We start from the raw sequence: 25925 nt of genomic DNA, 5'->3' as shown, positions 1-25925 counted from the left end.
TATGTGTACACCTGATCACTGTGTTAGAATAGGATCTTGTCATAACCCTATGTGTACACCTGGTCACTGTGTTAGAATAGGATCTTGTCATAACCCTATGTGTACACCTGGTCACTGTGTTAGAATAGGATCTTGGCATAACCCTATGTGTACACCTGATCACTGTGTTAGAATAGGATCTTGGCATAACCCTTTGTTTACACCTGGTCACTGTGTTTACACCTGTGGGAATCTGAGTCCCATAGACTATGATCCTGTCATGACCTGCAGAAAGCTGCCCATGGTAGAGGACTGGTCTAGAAAAGTCCTTCCTCCCCATGCACTGTTGACTCCTGCAGTCTCTAGAGTAGAGTTTCTAGATCTGTGTAGAGGAACATGCTGATGAAAAGGATCTGTAGCCATTTGTGTGTCAAACCACAGCAGGCTGTGAAATCCCCATGACGTCTTCCTCCATCCCTCCAGTGACAGGACTATCTCCGCACCAGGCCTCCGCTCTCTGCACTGACACTAATGGGAATTTCCAGCCAGGAAGTGAGAAGCAGAATGGCCGTACTTCTTCAGAGCACAAGGCACACACCTCCAGCCCGGGAGGAGGAGGAGGAGGGCCTCATGGTGCGATGAGCTCACACTAACACCCGCCCAGGACACGGAGAAAACAAGGAAACTGAAAGGACTCTGCTCACCAGAAGAAGCCTCAGGGCGATGGGCATCTAGGGCAAAGTGCCCCTGAACACTGCTCTGGATGTGACCTGAGGAGAACCGAGCTCAGCCCTGACAGGTAAGGATGGCACCGCACCCTACAGAGTTTTCTGCCACCTGGGGCACTCCAGCTGGTGTGGAACTACAGAGCCCATGATGTCCTGATAGCGGAGGCTTAACTGTACCCAGCACTCTGTGAGCTCCGCACCAGACACTGCTAAACTCTTCCTGAAACACCGGGCACTTGGGGGGAGAGTGGAGGGGAGGCTGCCGGGTAGAGCTGGACCAGGGCTCCTGTGCTTCATATGATGGGCACGGGTATTATATTTACCACATGGTGAGAGACCGATGAATGTCTCACTATACACTGTATCACTATTATGTCATCACTATATAACATGTCCTACTATACACTGTATCACTATCATTTCATCACTATATATCATGTCCTACTATACACTGTATCACTATAATGTCATCACTATATATCATGTCCTACTATACACTGTATCACTATAATGTCATCACTATATATCATGTCCTACTATACACTGTATCACTATAATGTCATCACTATATATCATGTCCTACTATACACTGTATCACTATAATGTCATCACTATATATCATGTCCTACTATACACTGTATCACTATTATGTCATCACTATATATCATGTCCTACTATACACTGTATCACTATAATGTCATCACTATATATCATGTCCTACTATACACTGTATCACTATCATGTCATCACTATATATCATGTCCTACTATACACTGTATCACTATCATGTCATCACTATATATCATGTCCTACTATACACTGTATCACTATCATTTCATCACTATATATCATGTCCTACTATACACTGTATCACTATCATGTCATCACTATATATCATGTCCTACTATACACTGTATCACTATTATGTCATCACTATATATCATGTCCTACTATACACTGTATCACTATCATTTCATCACTATATATCATGTCCTACTATACACTGTATCACTATCATGTCATCACTATATATCATGTCCTACTATACACTGTATCACTATCATTTCATCACTATATATCATGTCCTACTATACACTGTATCACTATCATTTCATCACTATATATCATGTCCTAATATACACTGTATCACTATCATGTCATCACTATATATCATGTCCTACTATACACTGTATCACGATCATGTCATCACTATATATCATGTCCTACTATACACTGTATCACTATAATGTCATCACTATATATCATGTCCTACTATACACTGTATCACTATCATTTCATCACTATATATCATGTCCTACTATACACTGTATCACTATCATTTCATCACTATATATCATGTCCTACTATACACTGTATCACTATCATTTCATCACTATATATCATGTCCTACTATACACTGTATCACTATTATGTCATCACTATATATCATGTCCTACTATACACTGTATCACTATCATGTCATCACTATATATCATGTCCTACTATACACTGTATCACTATCATGTCATCACTATATATCATGTCCTACTATACACTGTATCACTATCATTTCATCACTATATATCATATCCTACTATACACTGTATCACTATCATGTCATCACTATATATCATGTCCTACTATACACTGTATCACTATCATGTCATCACTATATATCATGTCCTACTATACACTGTATCACTATCATTTCATCACTATATATCATGTCCTACTATACACTGTATCACTATCATTTCATCACTATATATCATGTCCTACTATACACTGTATCACTATTATGTCATCACTATATATCATGTCCTACTATACACTGTATCACTATCATTTCATCACTATATATCATGTCCTACTATACACTGTATCACTATCATGTCATCACTATATATCATGTCCTACTATACACTGTATCACTATCATGTCATCACTATATATCATGTCCTACTATACACTGTATCACTATTATGTCATCACTATATATCATGTCCTACTATACACTGTATCACTATCATGTCATCACTATATATCATGTCCTACTATACACTGTATCACGATCATGTCATCACTATATATCATGTCCTACTATACACTGTATCACTATCATGTCATCACTATATATCATGTCCTACTATACACTGTATCACTATCATTTCATCACTATATATCATGTCCTACTATACACTGTATCACGATCATGTCATCACTATATATCATGTCCTACTATACACTGTATCACTATCATGTCATCACTATATATCATGTCCTACTATACACTGTATCACTATAATGTCATCACTATATATCATGTCCTACTATACACTGTATCACTATCATTTCATCACTATATATCATGTCCTACTATACACTGTATCACTATTATGTCATCACTATATATCATGTCCTACTATACACTGTATCACTATCATGTCATCACTATATATCATGTCCTACTATACACTGTATCACGATCATGTCATCACTATATATCATGTCCTACTATACACTGTATCACTATCATGTCATCACTATATATCATGTCCTACTATACACTGTATCACTATCATTTCATCACTATATATCATGTCCTACTATACACTGTATCACGATCATGTCATCACTATATATCATGTCCTACTATACACTGTATCACTATCATGTCATCACTATATATCATGTCCTACTATACACTGTATCACTATTATGTCATCACTATATATCATGTCCTACTATACACTGTATCACTATCATGTCATCACTATATATCATGTCCTACTATACACTGTATCACTATCATGTCATCACTATATAACATGTTGCACTATACACTGTATCACTATAATGTCATCACTATATATCATGTCCTACTATACACTGTATCACTATCATGTCATCACTATATAACATGTCCTACTATACACTGTATCACTATCATTTCATCACTATAAATCATGTCCTACTATACACTGTATCACTATCATGTCATCACTATATATCATGTCCTACTATACACTGTATCACTATCATGTCATCACTATATAACATGTTGCACTATAGACTGTATCACTGTCATTTCATAGTATATATATCATGTCCTTCTATACACTGTATCACTATTATGTCATCACTATATATCATGTCCTACTATACACTGTATCACTATCATGTCATCACTATATATCATGTCCTACTATACACTGTATCACTATCATTTCATCACTATATATCATGTCCTACTATAGACTGTATCACTATCATGTCATCACTATATAGCATGTCCTACTATACACTGTATCACTATCATGTCATCACTATATATCATGTCCTACTATACACTGTATCACTATCATGTCATCACTATATATCATGTCCTACTATACACTGTATCACTATCATGTCATCACTATATAGCATGTCCTACTATACACTGTATCACTATCATTTCATCACTATATATCATGTCCTACTATACACTGTATCACTATCATGTCATCACTATATAGCATGTCCTACTATACACTGTATCACTATCATTTCATCACTATATATCATGTCCTACTATACACTGTATCACTATCATGTCATCACTATATATCATGTCCTACTATACACTGTATCACTATCATGTCATCACTATATATCATGTCCTACTATACACTGTATCACTATCATTTCATCACTATATATCATGTCCTACTATACACTGTATCACTATCATTTCATCACTATATATTATGTCCTACTATACACTGTATCACTATCATGTCATCACTATATAGCATGTCCTACTATACACTGTATCACTATAATGTCATCACTATATATCATGTCCTACTATACACTGTATCACTATAATGTCATCACTATATATCATGTCCTACTATACACTGTATCACTATCATGTCATCACTATATATCATGTCCTACTATACACTGTATCACTATAATGTCCTACTATACACTGTATCACTATCATGTCATCACTATATATCATGTCCTACTATACACTGTATCACTATCATTTCATCACTATATATCATGTCCTACTATACACTGTATCACTATCATTTCATCACTATATAACATGTTGCACTATAGACTGTATCACTATCATGTCATCACTATATAACATGTTGCACTATAGACTGTATCACTGTCATTTCATAGTATATATATCATGTCCTACTATACACTGTATCACTATCATTTCATCACTATATATCATGTCCTACTATACATTGTATCACTATCATGTCATCACTATATATCATGTCCTACTATACACTGTATCACTATCATTTCATCACTATATATCATGTCCTACTATACACTGTATCACTATCATGTCATCACTATATATCATGTCCTACTATACACTGTATCACTATCATTTCATCACTATATATCATGTCCTACTATACACTGTATCACTATCATTTCATCACTATATATTATGTCCTACTATACACTGTATCACTATCATGTCATCACTATATAGCATGTCCTACTATACACTGTATCACTATCATGTCATCACTATATATCATGTCCTACTATACACTGTATCACTATCATGTCATCACTATATATCATGTCCTACTATACACTGTATCACGATCATGTCATCACTATATATCATGTCCTACTATACACTGTATCACTATCATTTCATCACTATATATCATGTCCTACTATACACTGTATCACTATCATGTCATCACTATATATCATGTCCTACTATACACTGTATCACTATCATTTCATCACTATATATCATGTCCTACTATACACTGTATCACTATCATTTCATCACTATATAACATGTTGCACTATAGACTGTATCACTATCATGTCATCACTATATAACATGTTGCACTATAGACTGTATCACTATCATGTCATCACTATATAACATGTTGCACTATAGACTGTATCACTGTCATTTCATAGTATATATATCATGTCCTACTATACACTGTATCACTATTATGTCATCACTATATATCATGTCCTACTATACACTGTATCACTATCATGTCATCACTATATATCATGTCCTACTATACACTGTATCACTATCATGTCATCACTATATATCATGTCCTACTATACACTGTATCACTATCATGTCATGACTATATATCATGTCCTACTATACACTGTATCACTATCATTTCATCACTATATATCATGTCCTACTATACACTGTATCACTATTATGTCATCACTATATATCATGTCCTACTATACACTGTATCACTATCATGTCATCACTATATATCATGTCCTACTATACACTGTATCACTATCATGTCATCACTATATATCATGTCCTACTATACACTGTATCACTATCATTTCATCACTATATATCATGTCCTACTATACACTGTATCACTATCATTTCATCACTATATATCATGTCCTACTATACACTGTATCACTATAATGTCATCACTATATATCATGTCCTACTATACACTGTATCACTATCATTTCATCACTATATATCATGTCCTACTATACACTGTATCACTATCATTTCATCACTATATATCATGTCCTACTATACACTGTATCACTATCATTTCATCACTATATATCATGTCCTACTATACACTGTATCACTATCATGTCATCACTATATATCATGTCCTACTATACACTGTATCACTATCATGTCATCACTATATATCATGTCCTACTATACACTGTATCACTATCATGTCATCACTATATATCATGTCCTACTATACACTGTATCACTATTATGTCATCACTATATATCATGTCCTACTATACACTGTATCACTATCATGTCATCACTATATATCATGTCCTACTATACACTGTATCACTATCATGTCATCACTATATATCATGTCCTACTATACACTGTATCACTATCATTTCATCACTATATATCATGTCCTACTATACACTGTATCACTATCATTTCATCACTATATATCATGTCCTACTATACACTGTATCACTATAATGTCATCACTATATATCATGTCCTACTATACACTGTATCACTATCATGTCATCACTATATATCATGTCCTACTATACACTGTATCACTATCATTTCATCACTATATATCATGTCCTACTATACACTGTATCACTATCATTTCATCACTATATATCATGTCCTACTATACACTGTATCACTATCATTTCATCACTATATATCATGTCCTACTATACACTGTATCACTATCATGTCATCACTATATATCATGTCCTACTATACACTGTATCACTATCATGTCATCACTATCATGTCCTACTATACACTGTATCACTATCATGTCATCACTATATATCATGTCCTACTATACACTGTATCACTATCATGTCATCACTATATATCATGTCCTACTATACACTGTATCACTATCATTTCATCACTATATATCATGTCCTACTATACACTGTATCACTATCATGTCATCACTATATATCATGTCCTACTATACACTGTATCACTATCATGTCATCACTATATAGCATGTCCTACTATACACTGTATCACTATCATGTCATTACTATATAACATGTCCTACTATACACTGTATCACTGTCATTTCATAGTATATATAGCATGTCCTACTATACACTGTATCACTATCATGTCATCACTATATATCATGTCCTACTATACACTGTATCACTATCATTTCATCACTATATATCATATCCTACTATACACTGTATCACTATCATGTCATCACTATATATCATGTCCTACTATACACTGTATCACTATCATGTCATCACTATATATCATGTCCTACTATACACTGTATCACTATCATTTCATCACTATATATCATGTCCTACTATACACTGTATCACTATCATTTCATCACTATATATCATGTCCTACTATACACTGTATCACTATTATGTCATCACTATATATCATGTCCTACTATACACTGTATCACTGTCATTTCATAGTATATATAGCATGTCACACTATATGTCTCACTATGACTTCATCATTACAAAGTATGTCTCTTAATATTTCTCACTATAGACAGTATCACTATCATTCCATCATTATATAGCATGTCATCTAATATGTCACACTATAGACTATCACTACTGTATATACAATTTTACACTAAAGAATATATCACTATAATGTCATACTGTATAGACTGGATCACTATATAGAGTGTCACTCTTTTTGTCGTACTAAAGACTGTCATTATCTTTTTATCAATATATAGCATGTCACACTGAAGAATGTATCACTACTGTATATACAATATTCCACTATAGAATGTCTCAATATCATTTCATACTGTATAGACTGTATCACTTCATAGCATGTCACTCTGTATGTCACACAATAACAAATCTCACTATTAGAATGTCACACTAGACTGTATGACTACTATATATTTTGCACTATAGGATATCTTACTATGTCATACTGTATAGACTGACACAATATAGTCTGTAACTCTGTATTTCACACCAAATAGCATGTCACACTATAGACTCTATCACTACTGTGTACACAATGTTACTCTATGGAATGTCTCACAAACATTTCACACTGTATCCACTATATAGTGTGAAACTCTGTATGTCACACTATAGACTGTCCCTATCATTTCATCACTATATAACATGTCACTCTGTATGTCACACTATAGTATGTCCTCTGTATCACTACTGTATATGCAATGTAAAACTATAGAATGTCTCACAATCATTTCACATTTTATCAACTGTATCACCACGTGCGTAAATGTCCACACTATTAAAATGTAATGTCCACTATCCTGTACTGTGATCGGTATAAACATTAAAAAAAAATACCAAAATTGCTGATTTTTGGTCACATCAAATCCTAAAAAGCACAATGAAAAGTGACCAAATAGTTAAATATAAGCAAATGTGGCACTAATAAAAACTACAGCTCACTGAGCAAAAAACAATACATACAGCACCGTATATAGAAAAATAAGCAGGTTATAGGGGTCAGAATAGGATAATTTTATAACTAAAATATATATAAAGCAGTACAGTAATAGAAAAGCCTGTAAACATTGTTATCGTTTTAATCGCATTGACCGACAGAATAAAGAGAACATGTCAACTTTACCATAAAGTGTACAGCGTAAAAACAACCACCACCACCAAATTAGCGTTTTTCTTTTTAATTTGTAGATGAAAAAAAAAGTTATGCCTCCTAGAAGGTGAGACGGAAACAACAAAAATGCAAAAACTTAAAAAGTGACCATGTCACTAAGGGGTTAAGGTATAAAGAGGTGCAGGCTGTTGTAGTAGAATGTACACTGCTCCAAAAAAATTAAGGGAACACTTAAACAACACAATGTAACTCCAAGTCAATCACACTTCTGTGAAATCACACTGTCCACTCAGGAAGCAACACTGATTGACAATCAATTTCACATGCTGTTGTGCAAATGGAACAGACAACAGGTGGAAATTATAGGCAGTTAGCAAGACTCCCCCAATAAAGGAGTAGTTCTGCAGGTGGTGACCAAAGACCATTTCTCTGTTCCTATGCTTCCTGGCTCATGTTTTGGTCACTTTTGAATGCTGGCGGTGCTTTCACTCTAGTGGTAGCATGACATGGAGTCAACAACACACACAAGTGGCTCAGGTAGTGCAGTTCATCCATGATGGCACATCAATGCAAGCTGTGGTAAGAAGGTTTGCTGTGTCTGTCAGCGTAGCGTCCAGAGCATGGAGGCACTACCAGGAGACAGGCCAGTACATCAGGAGACGAGGAGGAGGCCATAGGAGGGCAACAACCCAGCTGCAGGACTGCTACCTCCGCCTTTGTGCAAGGAGGAGCACTGCCAGAGCCCTGCAATATGACCTCCAGCAGGCCACAAATGTGCATGTGTCCACTCAAAGAGTCAGAAACAGAGTACATAAGGGTGGTATGAGGGCCTGACATCCACAGGTGGGGGTTGTGCTTACAGCCCAACACCATGCAGGATGTTTGGCATTTGCCAGAGAACACCAAGATTGGCAAATTCGCCAGTGGCGCCTTATGCTCTTCACAGATGAAAGCAGGTTCACACTGAGCACATGTGATAGACGTGACAGAGTCTGGAGAAGCAGCGGAGAACGTTCTACTGCCTGCAACATCCTCCAGCATGACCGGTTTAGTGGTGGGTCAGTAATGGTGTGGAGTGGCATTTCTTTGGGGGCCGCATAGCCCTCCATGTGCTTGCCAGAGGTAGCCTGACTGCCATTAGGTATCGAGATGAGATCCTCAGAACCCCTCGTGAGAACATATGCTGTTGTGGTTGGCCCTGGGTTCTCCCTAATGCAAGACAATGCTAGATCTCATGTGGCTGTAGGGTGTCAGCAGTTCCTGCAAGAGGAAGGCATTGATGCTATGTACTGGCCCGCCCGTTCCCCAGACCTGAATCCGATTGAGCACATCTGGGACATCATGTCTCGCTCCATCCACCAACGCCACGTTGCACCACAGACTGTCCAGGAGTGGGCGGATGCTTTAGTCCAGGTCTGGGAGGACATCCCTTAGGAGACCATATGCCACCTCATCAGGAGCATGCTCAGGCTTTGTAGGAAGGTTATACGGGCACGTGGAGGTCACACACACTACTGTGCCTCATTTTGACTTGTTTTAAGGACATTACATCACAGTTGGATCAGTAGTGATCAGAAGTGTGGTTTTCCACTTTGATTTTGAGTGTGACTCCATATCCAAACCTCCATGGGTTAATAAATTTGATTTCCATTGATCATTTTTGTGTGATTTTGTTGTCAGCACATTCAACTATGTAAAGACTAAAATATTTCATACAATTAGTTCATTCATTCAGATCTAGGATGTGTTATCTTAGTGTTCCCTTTATTTTTTTGAGCAGTGTAGTTTTCTGATAGCCTGCACTTTGTCCCTCTTTACTGCACCTGTGTCTGTGCCTTCAAGTCTTTACAGCAAAGTTTGGCCTTTGGCAGTCCTGGCATGCTGGGAGTTGTAGTTTAGCAACAGCTAGAGGCCCACTGTTTGGAAAGTACTGCTTTATAGACACAGATGAAGTCAGTGGAACTGCTGGAACCTTGAGGTTCATGTCATTCACTTATGTCTATACAGTGGGGATCAAAAGTTTGGGCACCCCAGGTAAAAATTTGTATTAATGTGCATAAAGAAGCCAAGGAAAGATGGAAAAATCTTCAAAAGGCATCAAATTACAGATTAGACATTCTTATAATATTTCAACAAAAGTTAGATTTTATTTCCATCATTTACACTTTCAAAATAACAGAAAACCAAAAATGGTGTGTGCAAAAGTTTGGGCACCCTGCAGAGTTAATATCTTGTACTGCCCCCTTTGACAAGTATCACAGCTTGTAAATGCTTTTTGTAGCCAGCCAAGAGTCTTTCAATTCTTGTTTGAGGTATCTTTGCCCATTCTTCCTTACAAAAGTCTTCCAGTTCTTTGAGATTTCTGGGCTGTCTGTCACGCATTGCTCTTTTAAGGTCTATCCATAGATTTTCAATTATGTTGAGGTCAGGAGATTGTGAAGGCCATGGCTAAACCTTCTGTTTACGCCTCTTGATGTAATCACACTTGATGTAATGACATCACTCATTATATCATAAAATGTATGGCGCAACCAAAAAACACTATTTTTGTGGGGAAATTAAAACGAAAAACGCAATTTTGACAATTTTGGAAGGTTTTGTTTTCACGCCGTACAATTTATGGTAAAAATGACATGTGTTCTTTATTCTGAGGGTCAATACGATTAAAATGATACCCATTATTATATACTTTTATATTATTGTTGCGCTTAAAAAAAATCACAAACTTTTTAACCAAATTAGTACGTTTATAATCCCTTTATTTTGATGACCTCTAACTTTTTTATTTTTCCGTATAAGTGGCGGTGTGGGGGCTAATTTTTTGCGCAATGATCTGTACTTTTTTTGATACCACATTTGCATATAAAAAACTTTTAATACATTTTTTATAATTTTTTTTAAAATAAAATGTATTAAAAAAGTAGGAATTTTGGACTTTTTTTTATTTTTTTTCGTTCACGCCGTTCACTGTACGGGATCATTAACATTTTATTTTAATAGTTCGGACATTTACGCACGCGGCGATACCAAATATGTCTATAAAAAATGTTTTTTACGCTTTTTGGGGGTAAAATAGGAAAAAACTGACGTTTTACTTTTTTATTGGGGGAGGGGATTTTTCACTTTTTTTTTACTTTTACTTTTACATTTTTTTACATTTTTTTTTACACTTGAATAGTCCCCATAGGGGACTATTCATAGCAATACCATGATTGCTAATACTGATCTGTTCTATGTATAGGACATAGAACAGATCAGTATTATCGGTCATCTCCTGCTCTGGTCTGCTCGATCACAGACCAGAGCAGGAGACGCCGGGAGCCGCACGGAGGAAGGAGAGGGGACCTCCGTGCGGCGTTATGAATGATCGGATCCCCGCAGCAGCGCTGCGGGCGATCCGATCGTTCATTTAAATGGCGAACTGCCGCAGATGCCGGGATCTGTATTGATCCCGGCACCTGAGGGGTTAATGGCAGACGCCCGCGAGATCGCGGGCGTCGGCCATTGCCGGCGGGTCCCTGGCTGCGATCAGCAGCCGGGATCAGCCGCGCATGACACGGGCATCGCTCCGATGCCCGCGGTTATGCTTAGGACGTAAATGTACGTCCTGGTGCGTTAAGTACTACCTCACCAGGACGTACATTTACGTCCTGCGTCCTTAAGGGGTTAAAGAGAGGATGGCTTCTACAAATGGATAATGATCCTAAACACACCTCGCCGCGTGCGTAAATGTCCGAACTATTAAAATAAAATGTTAATGATCCCGTACAGTGAACGGCGTGAACGAAAAAAAATAAAAAAAAGTCCAAAATTCCTACTTTTTTAATACATTTTATTTTAAAAAAAATTATAAAAAATGTATTAAAAGTTTTTTATATGCAAATGTGGTATCAAAAAAAGTACAGATCATTGCGCAAAAAATTAGCCCCCACACCGCCACTTATACGGAAAAATAAAAAAGTTAGAGGTCATCAAAATAAAGGGATTATAAACGTACTAATTTGGTTAAAAAGTTTGTGATTTTTTTTAAGCGCAACAATAATATAAAAGTATGTAATAATGGGCATCATTTTAATCGTATTGACCCTCAGAATAAAGAACACATGTCATTTTTACCATAAATTGTACGGCGTGAAAACAAAACCTTCCAAAATTGTCAAAATTGCGTTTTTCGTTTTAATTTCCCCACAAAAATAGTGTTTTTTGGTTGCGCCATACATTTTATGATATAATGAGTGATGTCATTACAAAGGACAACTGGTCGCGCAAAAAACAAGCCCTCATACTAGTCTGTGGATGAAAATATAAAAGAGTTATGATTTTTAGAAGGCGAGGAGGAAAAAATGAAAATGTAAAAATTAAATTGTCTGAGTCCTTAAGGCCAAAATGGGCTGAGTCCTTAAGGGGTTAAAGGAGTAGTCCAGTGGTGACTCAGTGGTGAGCAACTTATCCCCTATCCTAAGGATAGGGGATAAGTTGCAGATCGCGGGGGGTCCGACCGCTGGGGCCCCCTGCGATCTCCTGTACGGAGCCCCGACAGCCCGGGGGAAGGGGGCGTGTTGACCTCCGCACGAGGCGGCGGCCGACACGCCCCCTCAATACAACTCTATGGCAGAGCCGAAGCGCTGCCTTCGGCAATCTCCGGCTCTGCCATAGAGATGTATTGAGGGGGCGTGTCGGCCGCCGCTTCGTGCGGGGGTCGACACCTGCTATCTGGGCCGAGAGCCGGTGCCCCGTACAGAGAGATCGCAGGGGGCCCCAGCGGTCGGACCCCTCGCGATCTCAAACTTATCCCCTATCCTTAGGATAGGGGATAAGTTTTTCACCACTGGACTACCCCTTTAACTTCAGCTTTTTCACAGATGGCATCAAGTTAGCATCCAAAATTTGCTGAAATTTTATTGAATCCATTTTTCCTTCTACTCGTGAGATGTTCCCTGTGCCACTGGCTGCAATACAACCCCAAAGCATCTTTTCATTAAATTCTGTTTCCCTTCTTCTCTAAACGTACCTTTGCTCATTCCGGCCAAAAAGTTACATTTTAACCTCAGTGGTCCACAGAACTTGTTTCCAAAATGCATCAGGCTTGTCTATTTGTTCAAACGCTGATTTTTATGGTGAGGATGTAGAAGAGGTTTTCTTCTGATGACTCTTCCATGAAGCCCATATTTGTACAAGTGTCTCTTTATAGTGGAATAGTGTACCACAACTCCAGTGTCTGCCAGATCTTTCTGGAGGGATTGTGCAGTCAAACATGGGTTTTGAATTGTTTTTCTCACAATCCTGCAAGCTTGCATTAAATTCCACTGTTCCTGATGACTGCCATTTCTTAATTACATTCCGAACAGAGGATATTGACATCTGAAAACGTTTTGCTATCTTCTTATACGCTTCTCCAGCTTTGTGAGCGTCAACTATTTTCAGTTTCAGATTTCTAGACAACTGCTTAGAAGAACCCATGGTGCTGATTGTTGGGACAAGGTCAGATGAGTCTGGGCATTTAAAACCTTTGAGATTGACATCACCTGGTCTTCCCAGATGATGATTGCAAATCCATGACACTCAGCTTTGCAAAGGGGCAGTGCATGCTATAAATTCTGCATTCTTGCAGACACCATTTTTTTGTTTTCTGTTATTTTGAAAGTGTAAATGATGGAAATTAAATCTAACTTTTGTTGACATATAAGAATGTCCAATATATAATTTGATGCCTTTTGGAGATTTTTACATCTTTCCTTGGCTTCTTTATGCACATTAATACAAATATTTACCTGGGGTGCCCAAACTTTTGATCCCCACTGTATGACTTTGCTCCTGTATAGCCATAGAGGCTTACAAGGACAGTGCAGGAAAAATTTGGGGAAAACTGAATATTTGGGGGATATTTAGGGGTGTTTTCAGTTTTCATTAGAGGAAGGGCTTTTTTAGATTAAAAAAAGACAAAGCTATTTTTTTTATTTAAACTTTTTGAAAAGGGGGGTGATTCAAACTTTTATTAGGGAATGGGTTATATTTATTATTATTATTTTTTTTACTAATTTATTCACAATTTTTTAGTCCCCATAGGGGACTATTACATGTAATCTGTAGATTGCATATACTGATCAATGCTGTGCTATAGCATTTCATTGATCAGTGTTATCTTTACTACTGCTTGCCATGGCTGGCTGCAGTATAGGAGCAACGATCGGATAGCATGGAGCACGGTAAGCGACCTCCGGCTGTCCTCTCAGCTGACCTGGACACCGCAAATTCACCCCTGTGATCCCGCTCAATTATGTGAGTTACTGTACACTAAAAATGATCAAGGTGACTTTTATTGGTGACACAACAGATATTTAGGCAGTAGCCTAGATTACATCTTCTTCAGGATATGAAACAAACCGTAATGCTGTGAATTTTGCTCCTACTTGTAGGGATGATTGGTAGAAAACAAATTTACTGACATGTTGGTGCTCAGCAATGAGGCGACCTTTCACCTCAGTGGAAAGATTACTTGCCACATTACAATTTAGGGCTCAGAAAAACCATGTGCCCCCATCAAGCGCATGAGGGACTTGCCCAAAGTAAACGTGTTCTGTGCAACGAACAGTCACAAAGTCTACGGTCCCTTGTTTTTTTATGAGAATACTGTCACTGGCCACTCCTACCTGGACAAGTTATAGGAATGGCTTATGCCACAGATAGACTATGTTTGGCAGATCTCACCCTATCAGCAAGATGGTGCATATCCACATTTCCACAATTAGATGTTCACTGATGCCCATATCTGAGGATATGCTTGCATATATCTAGACAGAGCTGGACTACCACCTAGACACCTGCTGTATCACCGATGGAAATCACCTAGAACATTTGTAGTGTATAGATAAAACGTGGGTAGATGCGTGTCTTTTCAAGCTTATAAATACGTGTTATGTTCTCTTGGTTATAAATACTGAGGATATAATAATGCGCCAACCTAATGATATGGCTTACACTTCCTGTTCTGGAGAGATCACTGCTCAGCAGTCATCTCATTATCTTTACAGGGAAGAATACAATTGACTGGTGAGGCCTTGTATACAGCTAAAAATGCAAATTTTCCGGGATGTACATTAGAATTCCACGAAATGATATTCAAACATATACTGTAGCTTGTGTATATCTGAATCCCATTTCACTGGTGTTTTAACATTTTTAGAAGTAAACATGACCTAACACCTCTATTATAAAGCACGAGGCAGATAACGCAGGATTCACCATTCATACAATACAGGAATATGGGTGCACTACTGTGGTAGGTGTATACAATGACATTGGCTATCCCTCAACACTGATGTGACTGTTGTGCATATATACTGGGGGAGCAGATCCTGCCCTTGTGGTCAGTTGCTAAGGGCGATCCCCAGCATAAAAATGCATACAATGGAGGATGCCTGCAGCGGACTACAAGTGCCACAATAGAATCCTACACCAGATAGACGGTGTGGATGTGTAACAATTAGAATAATACAATACAGGAATATAGGTGCACTACTGTGGTAGATGTAAACAATGACATTGGCTATTCCTCAACTCTGATGTTAAAATTGAGACATTCGCCAGTGTATCCTTATATGAAGGACACACCAGAGCCCGCACACCAACGCCAAGGTTTCTCAAGTAGCGCAGGACCTAACACTAAACCTACCTGTTCACACATACCATTGACAATTGGTGATGGTCACAGTTGACCTCTTCTCCCAATCTTTTGCACAGGGCACAAAGCATGGTTAGAAGTAACTAAACATCTCCTGTTCACAGATTCCTGTGGTCCATGTGGCTGCTGTAAAATGTTTCTCTTAATGCTGCCCAGGCAAGATATGAAGCAAGTTCATAAGCTGTGCTTGCTTTGATGGACATCAATGATCATGCTGATGTCCACCATTAAAGCGGATATTGTTTTTATTGTAACATATTGTACTCTATATTGGTGGCAAATTTTTGTTGATACATGCAGGTTTTTTTTTGTGCGAAAAAGTCCAAAGTATTTGATGCACGATTATGGCAATAAATTATATAGCTTTTTATGTTCTTTTTCCTTTTCACAACAAAATCCTTTTTTTTCCTTTTTTGTGTCGCCATGTTCTGACAGCCATGATTTTTTTCTTTTTTATCCGACCGCATTGTGTAAGGACTTATTATTTTTGATAATTTTTATTATTCTTATTCCACTTTTTAGACCATAATTTACCATTTTTGTGCTTTTTTTTTTAGTTATTTTACGGCGTTTACTGTGCAGCAAAAATAACATTATCGTTTTATAGTGCACATGGTTGCGAACGTGACAATACCTATTATGCATGCTTTTTTTGTTTAGTTGTGTTTTTTTTTTTTATAATACAAGGTTTAATTGGAAAATGGTCTTTTATTTAATTTTTTTTGCACTTTATTTATTGAAAAACATTTTATTTTTATATTTTTAACTTTTTACCTGTAATACTATACTGCAGTATATCTGCACTGCAGTATGACAAAACTGTCAGATTTACACTGATATTCTGCCTGGAAGGCCTAGCCTATAGCCCTTCAGCTGGCCTCCTGCTGCCATGCCAACCATCAGGACCCCGCGATCACATCACAGGGTCACTGATGGAGGACAAGGGGAACACCCTTCCCTTGTCGATCCTATAGATGCCGGGGTCTGTACTGACCGCAGCATCAGTGGGGTTAATTCTGTCAACACGTGCGCAATCTCGGTCTTGGCAGCTGCGTCTGTGATCCTTGATCGCTTCCTCTGCATGATGGATTAGCTCAGTCACATGTCGCCAGCGGCATGTTTTTGCATGACAGACCTGATCCATCACATGTCAGGAAGGGGTTAAAGCATGCCTGAATGCTCCAGACCAACTGCTTTTATTGAGGTAGTCACATTTGCTGATGATCAGCTAATCTTTTATTAGCAAAACCTGGATGCTACATACCCTCTTAAGTCCTTTACAAGAATCAAGGGTGTACTTTATTTTGACACATTGCTTGTGCATTTTAGGGTAGTAGTTGTTAAATAAATAACTCTTTGTGATGTCACATCATGTGTTGTTCATCTGAGGTTGTAGTTACCTAATTTTAAAACCTGCTAAGGATTAGGTGTTTTTATTACATCTGAGGGTTTACTTTCTTTTTCTCATGATTGTATGTACAAATAACTCTCATTAAATGCAGAAATATCTCAGACAAACCTTATCTGGCTTCATCTATATATCAATATATATATATATATATATATATATATATATATATATATATAAAACTCAATGGCCCTTACTTACTAAGAGTGTTGTGTAGGTTACTTTGTGGGTTTTAATTCCCTACAATTTATTTTCCACGGTATTTACTAAGGTTTCCCTACATTTTCCACTTTCCCTACACTTTGCTTTGTTTACACATGCTCTGATCTGTAGGGTTTTCCTCAGTTCAAAGCCACGTTACTTATATGTCCACTTAAAATATAGGATAGTTAATTTAACCCTTAACTACCCCCATTTGTCAGAGTCAGGGTTTTTGTTTAAAGGGGTACTCCAGTGCTTAGACATCTTATCCCCTATCCAAAGCATAGGGGATAAGATGCCTGATCGCGGGTGTCCTGCCGCTGGGGACCCCCATGATCTTGCACGCAGGCCCCCAGTTAAAATCAGTTTGCATGTTCGCTTCGGGTCTGATTACCGGCGACCACAGGGCCGACGGCGTGTGACGTCATGTGTGACGGCGTGTGACGCCCCCCGTGTGACATCACGCTCCGCCCCTCAATGCAAGCCTATGGAAGGGGGCATGACAGCCCTGTGGTCGCCGGTAATCAGACCCGGAGCGAACATGCTCCGGGGACTGATTTTAACTGGGGGCCTGCGTGCAAGATCATGGGGGTCCCCATCGGCGGGACCCCCGGGATCAGGCATCTTATCCCCTATCCTTTGGATAGGGGATAAGATGTCTAAGTGCCGGAGTACCACTTTAAAGTCCAATGCAAATCAATGGGAAATGTATGTTCCCACATAACTTCCATACGGTTGGAGATATTTCAATACCTGGTACCCATATTACGGGTCGAGATATGAGGACGGGATAGGAGGTCCCGTGGCTCTGTCATTGATAGAGCCTGGCTGGACTAAGCTCTGTCAATGCAGCGCAGAGCACTCAGATCAGTGGAGTTCAATAGAGCTCTATTGATCTGTATGAGGAATCTAATGATTCCTCCTAAAAGTCCCTAAGGGACTAATAAAGTTAAAAAAAAAAAAAAAAAGTTTTAATAAAAGTTTAAAAGATACACATTAACCCCCTCCATATTAAAAGTTCAAATGACCCCCTATTCCTATATAAAAACATGTAAACATAATAAAAATAATACCAAACCACAGAATTGCAATTTTTATAATATCCCAGAAAAAAAGTTAAGAGATTAAATACCAAAATGGTACCAACACAAAATCACAATATATCGTCTTTGAGACAGAATCGGGATATATCATATCGTCATACATGTATCGTGATACATATCGTATCGCCAGATTCTTGCCAATTCACACCCCTATTATCCCCTATCCTTTAAGCACATGTAAGCTAAACTTTGATTGGTTCCTATAGGCAGATATGTAAGTTAATGAGCACCGTTGTGCCTCATGCAAAAACAATTGTTGCCAGTAGCAACCAATCACTGCTTTTCATCTGATTGGCTCGTGTTGTGGAAGAGGTATCATTCTCATGGGGTCAGAGATGAAAGCCACTTATCAGAGATTTTTTGTATAGTGAGCTGGAAGATGGGAACAGTCTCTTTTTTACACAGTGTTAATATTTTACAGCTCCATGTAATGTACATAAGGGTATCTGTTAACCTGTCGCTTAGATGATCATTGACATTTTGGGGAACACTGTAAATAATGTGACAGGGCATTGTGGAATTATATCTGTCACTTGTTTCTATTAAGTTTTATATTAACTTTGGCTGTATAGTATTGTGGGAGTCTCCAGACTTCTGGCTGATTGTTGACACAGTTTTCGCGTTTTACCGACCTCCCCTCACACTTCCTTCTTCTCTTTCACATCATTACTTAGGTTGAACTGGATGGACTCTTGGCCCTGTCCATTGGCCCTGTCAGTGTGGGGTGTTCCAGAGGCAGCACTTGGGAGCCACACTCTCTGATGTCATAGATATTCTGTATGTCTATGTACCACACTAGAGTCACCTTCCAGAGTTATTCTGATAAACTGTATTAGTGTTGCTTTTTTTCCTCCTTTTCAAGTGCAATAATACAACTCGTGTCTTACTTGCTGGGTTTAGTGTTCATAATGTTGATGTATTTAAGTGCTGTCAGGAAATGCACATAAACGGTTAAAGGAGAAGTCCCATTTAGGACAATGATAATGATCATGCATTGTGATGTGTATCTCCGGCTCTCACATAGAGATGAATGTGGGTGCCGACCCCTGCTCCGTGCGCGAGGAGGGCTGCACAGGAGATTGTGGGGGTTTCAACGGTTGGACCTCCCGCGATCAATCACTTATCCCCAATCCTTTGGATAGGGGATAAATTGTCCCACATTGGACTTTTCCTTATAAATGGATGGGAGTTCAGGGGCATTGTTTGGTGCTTTTGCAGTCCCTATGAAATAGACACTATTTTTTATTTTTTTACTTATTAGAGTCAGACACTAAAAATGTTTATTTTTTTCTTATCTGTTTCTATTTGTTCTTTATTTTATTTTTTGAACATTATTTTGGAGGCAGCTATCTTGTCTGAGCTGTTTTAACAGGATAGCTGTTTTAAAGGTATGCTTGCTTTACAGCAATCCCCAAGGACATAAGCGCAATAGTCTGGGGCCGACACTTTTCATTTTTATGGGACAGTTTTTAGGGCATGGTCTGTGACCTGTGCAGAGGTCACTGTGTACAGGGGGAAAAGCAGGACTATAGTCTGGGGCAGACTCTATTGATTTGTATGTAAGAGGTTTTTGAATTTGTTCTGTGACCAGCGCAGAAGTCATTGGGGGACATGTATCATTATTTGTGTATGGTAGAAGCAATTTACCCCTTTTCCCGAATTCTAAATTATGTGCAGAAGCGCTAAATTTATCAATCAAGTGCAATGAGCTTCATAAATTGCGGGTAAATATAGTGATCTCCTCAATCCACTCTTTGGAAAATAGAATCGATGATTTAGAGCATCTTGCTACGTTAAGTCCAAGATGGCTTATATTTGTGCAAAAAACAGCTCTTGCGGCAAAATTGTTGGTGTAAAGGAAAAGTACGCAGTTAATAAATCCATGTGTACTATAGATGTCACTCCAAGGTACCCTGATTCAGCCACATCTGGAGGACATGCTCTACCAAAACATGCGCAAAAAAGGGCTTGCGCAAAATCTTGCGCAAAAAATACACACAAAGCAGGAGTAAAATCTTTGATACATGTCCCCCATTGTGTATGGAGGGTGAGGTGTATAAAGGGTGAGGTTGGTACATCTTTGTGTTATCTAACTGGTGTCACCTTTCTGTGCAATCCTGTCTGTAATGATAAGGATGACACTGCTGAAAAGTCGAAGTGTCAGCTTATTATTAAATAATCTGCAAGGATTCAGAATTATTTTACGCACCTCAAAATTGAAATTGCAACACAAAGAAAGACAAACTATAAGGTTATGCAAAACAAGGAAGCAGCAGATGTTGCAGAGATGTGCACATGAGCAAACTTGGTCATGGTTAAGCACCTAGCTCCGGTCAGTGCCATGTAGGAGGGGCTTCTTTGGGAAAAAATCTATTGAAAAAAAAACATTTATCACATAAAATGTAAAAATTTAGAACAATCATGATGTCTCCAGTTTGTAGAAAAGGCCTCTGGAAAATGAAAGAAGAAATATGATTAGTTGCTCTGGGAACTGCACCACTCCAGCTATGTTCAAATTTCAGAAAGTCCGCACGGAAAATCTCTGTGCGGACACTCCTCAGACTGCAGCCGCTGGCATAATATTACGGCATCAGAACTGCACGGGAATGTGCTGTCCCATAGACAGCTATGCATTTCTTGCGGAGTCCGCAGAAAGAATGAACAGGTTCATTGTTTCTGTGGACACGTTATTCGGAATTTCCACGCCAGAAACATCTAGCGAGGAAAATCCATTGTGTGCCCAGCGCAACAGAAACCTGTTTAATTCAACGGGACTCTGCTGCTCCAGAATCTCTGTGTGGAATTTTGCATTGGAAATTCCGAAATGTGAACATGGCCTTCCTCTACCCATGTTTTGGATTACTCTCCTCCAGAATCCTTGATCTGAGAAACATTTGTTCATCTCTCTAGCAGATGGGTACTCTTGTAGGCCATGTCAGCATTGTTAGATGTTGCATATCCTAGTGGTTGCATAGCGTAGCCTTGCTGCACACCTGCTGGAAACATGTTACCTTGTTGTACATCCACCATATCCTTTATTTTTAACCAACTAATGCACACTACCTGTCACTATTAGCTATGTAGAACTGAATTAAATATAACCACAAAAGTACAGTCACAGTAGTCAGCACAACAGCCCTCAATGCAGTCTTTTCAGCCACCATGCCGGCAAGCTTGTCTTCAGCAACAGACCTGTAATGCTGTATATATCCCTGCCACTATGGGGCGAGTTACCGAGAAGTAATGCAAGACCCACATATGAAACAGTAGAAGAAATTGGTCGCACTCACCATCTTTAGCACAGATAAAAGCAGAACATTATTCAGTACAAAACATAAGGTGCACGGTGCATATTCACGGACATGGCTGCGCTATGTTTTGTACTGAATAGAAAACTGAATTAAACTTTAAGGTTAGGGTAAAGTAACAAGTCTGCAGCGCATTGCATTCTTGGGAAAATCCACTGCACAACGGAAAAGATGCTGCGGATTCTGCTACGAGCAGACACACAGGGCTAATCGCAGTCGTGTGTGTACATTGAGGTTTGGAGGTGGGCCATATCTCACAATCACATTGGAGTACTTCCCACTGCGTAGCAGATTTCCGCAGCATGAAATAGGCTGCGGATGCGCTACATGTGACCCTACCCTAAAAAAGAAAAAAGGCTTGTCTTTTAAGTGTCATACATAGGCCCTCACTGAGCTCCAAACACAGCACAACTGACAGCCCATCTTAGGGTGCGTGCACACCTCGTTTTTGCAATATAGTTCCTGTATCAGGTTTTGATGAAAAACGGCTTCCTCAAAACCGCACTAAACAGTATCAAAACGTGTATGTGTACTAATTTCAACCCATACGGTTTGGAAAATTATGTCTGGTTGCATCCCAAGAAAAAAAGGATACTTTTTAACTTTTTACTCCATTTTGAATAAAGTTTCACTTGTTTGATTGAAATTCCAAGGAAAAAGAAGAAAAAAGAAAGAGGAAAAAAAGAAAAGGATATCCCAATAAGTTACATAAATGGTTTGAGGCTGAAATCCATATTTAACCCCTTGTGCATAGTACCTAATCTATGAATCTATTTTATTTCTTTTGTCTCAATAGATTCTCACCGTCCCCTCCTAATCTCATTGGGGGTACATGGTTGTTTAATCTAAATCTTAGCTGACTGATGTTGTGTCCTACCTCTATAAGGTGTTTCAGTAATGGTAAATCCATTTTGCGTGTCCTAATTGAGGACTTATGTCCATTAAGTCTAATACATACCTCATTTGTAGTTTCACCTAATAAAGCCCACATGGGCATTGAATCATATTAATTACATAACTAGAACAACAAGTATATCTGCCATGTATCTTAATAGGTTGACCAGTGTGTGGGTGGTTAAAAGTTTCCCCCTTTATAATGCTATTACAATGACTACACCCCAAGCACGAGAAATTACACAGTCGCAATGGGGCAAGTACAGTTTGTTGGGTCTGGTTGTCCTTAAGACTACCAATATCTGACCTAATAAGGTGATCTTTCATTTAAACAGATTTGTAAATTACTTCTATTAAAAAATCTTTACTCTTCCAGTACTTATTAGCAGCTGTATGCTACAGAGGAAATTCTTTTCTTTTTGAATTTCTTTTTTTTCTTGTCCACAGTGCTCTCTGCTGACACCTGATGCCCGTATCAGGAACTGTCCAGAGCAGGAGAAAATCCCCATAGCAAACCTATGCTACTCTGGACAGTTCCTGACACGGACAGAGGTGTCAGCAGAGAGACTGTGGGCAAGACAAAAAAGAAATTAAAAAGAAAAGAATTTCCTCTGTAGCATACAGTTGCTAATAATTACTGAAAGGATTGAGATTTTTAAATAGAAGTAATTTACAAATCTGTTTAACTTTCTGGCACCGGTTCATTTTAAAAAAAAATTTAAAAAATTCCACCGGAGTACCCCTTTAAGGACCAAGATCATACTCGTACGCCCTTGGTCTTTGGTGCTTAAAGGAAAAATGTCCGTAAGTACACCCACACTAAACCCAGTACACTGTGTTATAGTGTGGGTGAAAAGGAGTTCATACAGGGGTCACTTACTTTTTTTGGTCCATCAGCCGCCGAGTTATGCCCCCTTTCTTCAGTGTATGATTGGCGCTTTCAAGGCAGGACCCCCGCCGGCTGTCTGCTTTGGCCTCCCGCACTGAAGTTTCTAAGTCCGCCCCTGTTGTTTAAACATGCATTATCTTCATGCACATAAAGATTTAACCCAGCGATTCTGAAGCCTCGCTACTCCTGACTTCTGGGTGTCATCAGGACGTGAGAGCTCTGTGTACTCTCGCTCTGCGCAGTGCCACTGCGCATGCATCGTTCCCCTGCTATACCCGGGAGTAGCGAGGCTTCAGTATCGCTGGGTTAAATCTTTATGCGCCTGAAGATAATGAATATTCAAACAACGGGGGCCGGCGGGACTCCCGTCTTGAAAGCTGAAGAAAGGGGGCAGAACTCGGCGGCTGATGGACTAAAAAAGTGACCCCTGTATGAACTCCTGTTCAACCACACTATAACTCAATGTATTGGGTTTAGTGTGGGTGAACATGATGACAGTTTTCTTTTAAGAACCGAGGGAGTACCTGTACGCCCTGGTCCCGTTACTGCTGTCCGAAGCGTGCTCACAAGCTGAGCATGCTTCAAACTCTGTGGGTCCACACTGCCATCAGCAGGTTTTGGTGCAGATCTTGGTATAAAATTAGTGATATCATTACAAAGTATTATTGGTGAAACACAAAACGAGCCCTTATATGGGTCTGTAGGTGAAAAATTGAAAGCGTTATGAGTTTTAGAAGTGAAGGAGAAAAAAACGAAAACTGGCCTGGTCCTTAAAGGAAAACTGTCAGCTTGCTCCCGGCCAGGCTAACTGGCACTCTGACGTGAGAGTTTTTGGCCGCAGCGCCGCCAAGCTCATCAGTATTCCTCCCCTCCCTCCACCTCTCCCTCTTCGCCCCGCTTTGTAATGAAGAGGGAGAGGCAGATGGAGGGGAGGAGTACTGATGAGCTGAGCGGCTCTGCGGCCAAAAACACTGACGTCAGAGTGCCAGTTAGCCCGTGCCAATTAGCATATACTGAAAATAGAACATTACGGCCGTACGGCGGGGCTGATCCGGGAATGGTAAGCATCATACTGATCAGCGTCCAGACAGTACCGCTGGTTAGTGCGGGGAGAGCAAGCTGAGTTTTCCTTTAAGGCAAAAATGGTCCTTAAGGGGTTAAAATCCACTGTACACTCCAATGTTATGCATGTATTCTGTTTGGTGTGTATGGCAAAATTGACATGTTGATTATGTGAGTGCACACCATAACCAAAATCATGATATACATGAGGAGAAAGGGTAAACATTGTAGTTAAATGCTTTATTGATGCTTTGTTAGAAGTTGATATGTTATGTGAAATTTCCCTGGAACTACTGGGTACTTCCTCTTACTGTATTTGTGAGAAGTCATATTGGCTTGAGAATTAAACAAGCTGCTTTTACGTAGACTGAGAGGTAAAATCACTGACAGCTGAAGTGAATAAAATGGGTGGGACATAATAAGGAGCAGGTAAACAGTCACTTCTCCATTCCATTGAGTTCTTCTACTGTTGGATTTATGGAGCTAGCACCAGATAGTTATTCCTGGTCTGATGAATTACATTTCATTTACATCACAT

The 25925-nt window shown here is 38.9% G+C and overlaps 1 protein-coding gene across 2 annotated transcripts in view; it reads left to right on the top strand.

Moving 5' to 3' along the window:
• The first annotated feature begins 372 nt into the window (after positions 1-372).
• The window catches only part of NFKB1 (nuclear factor kappa B subunit 1), a 128554-nt gene continuing 103001 nt past the window's right edge, over positions 373-25925 (top strand). For both annotated transcript variants that reach the window (XM_056566460.1, XM_056566452.1), the window contains exon 1: positions 373-778. The gene's annotated coding sequence lies outside the window, so the exon portion shown is untranslated. The remainder of the gene's footprint in view (positions 779-25925) is intronic.

The sequence above is a fragment of the Hyla sarda genome, chromosome 1 (assembly GCF_029499605.1).
Source record: "Hyla sarda isolate aHylSar1 chromosome 1, aHylSar1.hap1, whole genome shotgun sequence".
Lineage (NCBI taxonomy): Eukaryota > Metazoa > Chordata > Amphibia > Anura > Hylidae > Hyla > Hyla sarda.
This window is presented reverse-complemented; position numbering and strand designations above follow the sequence as displayed.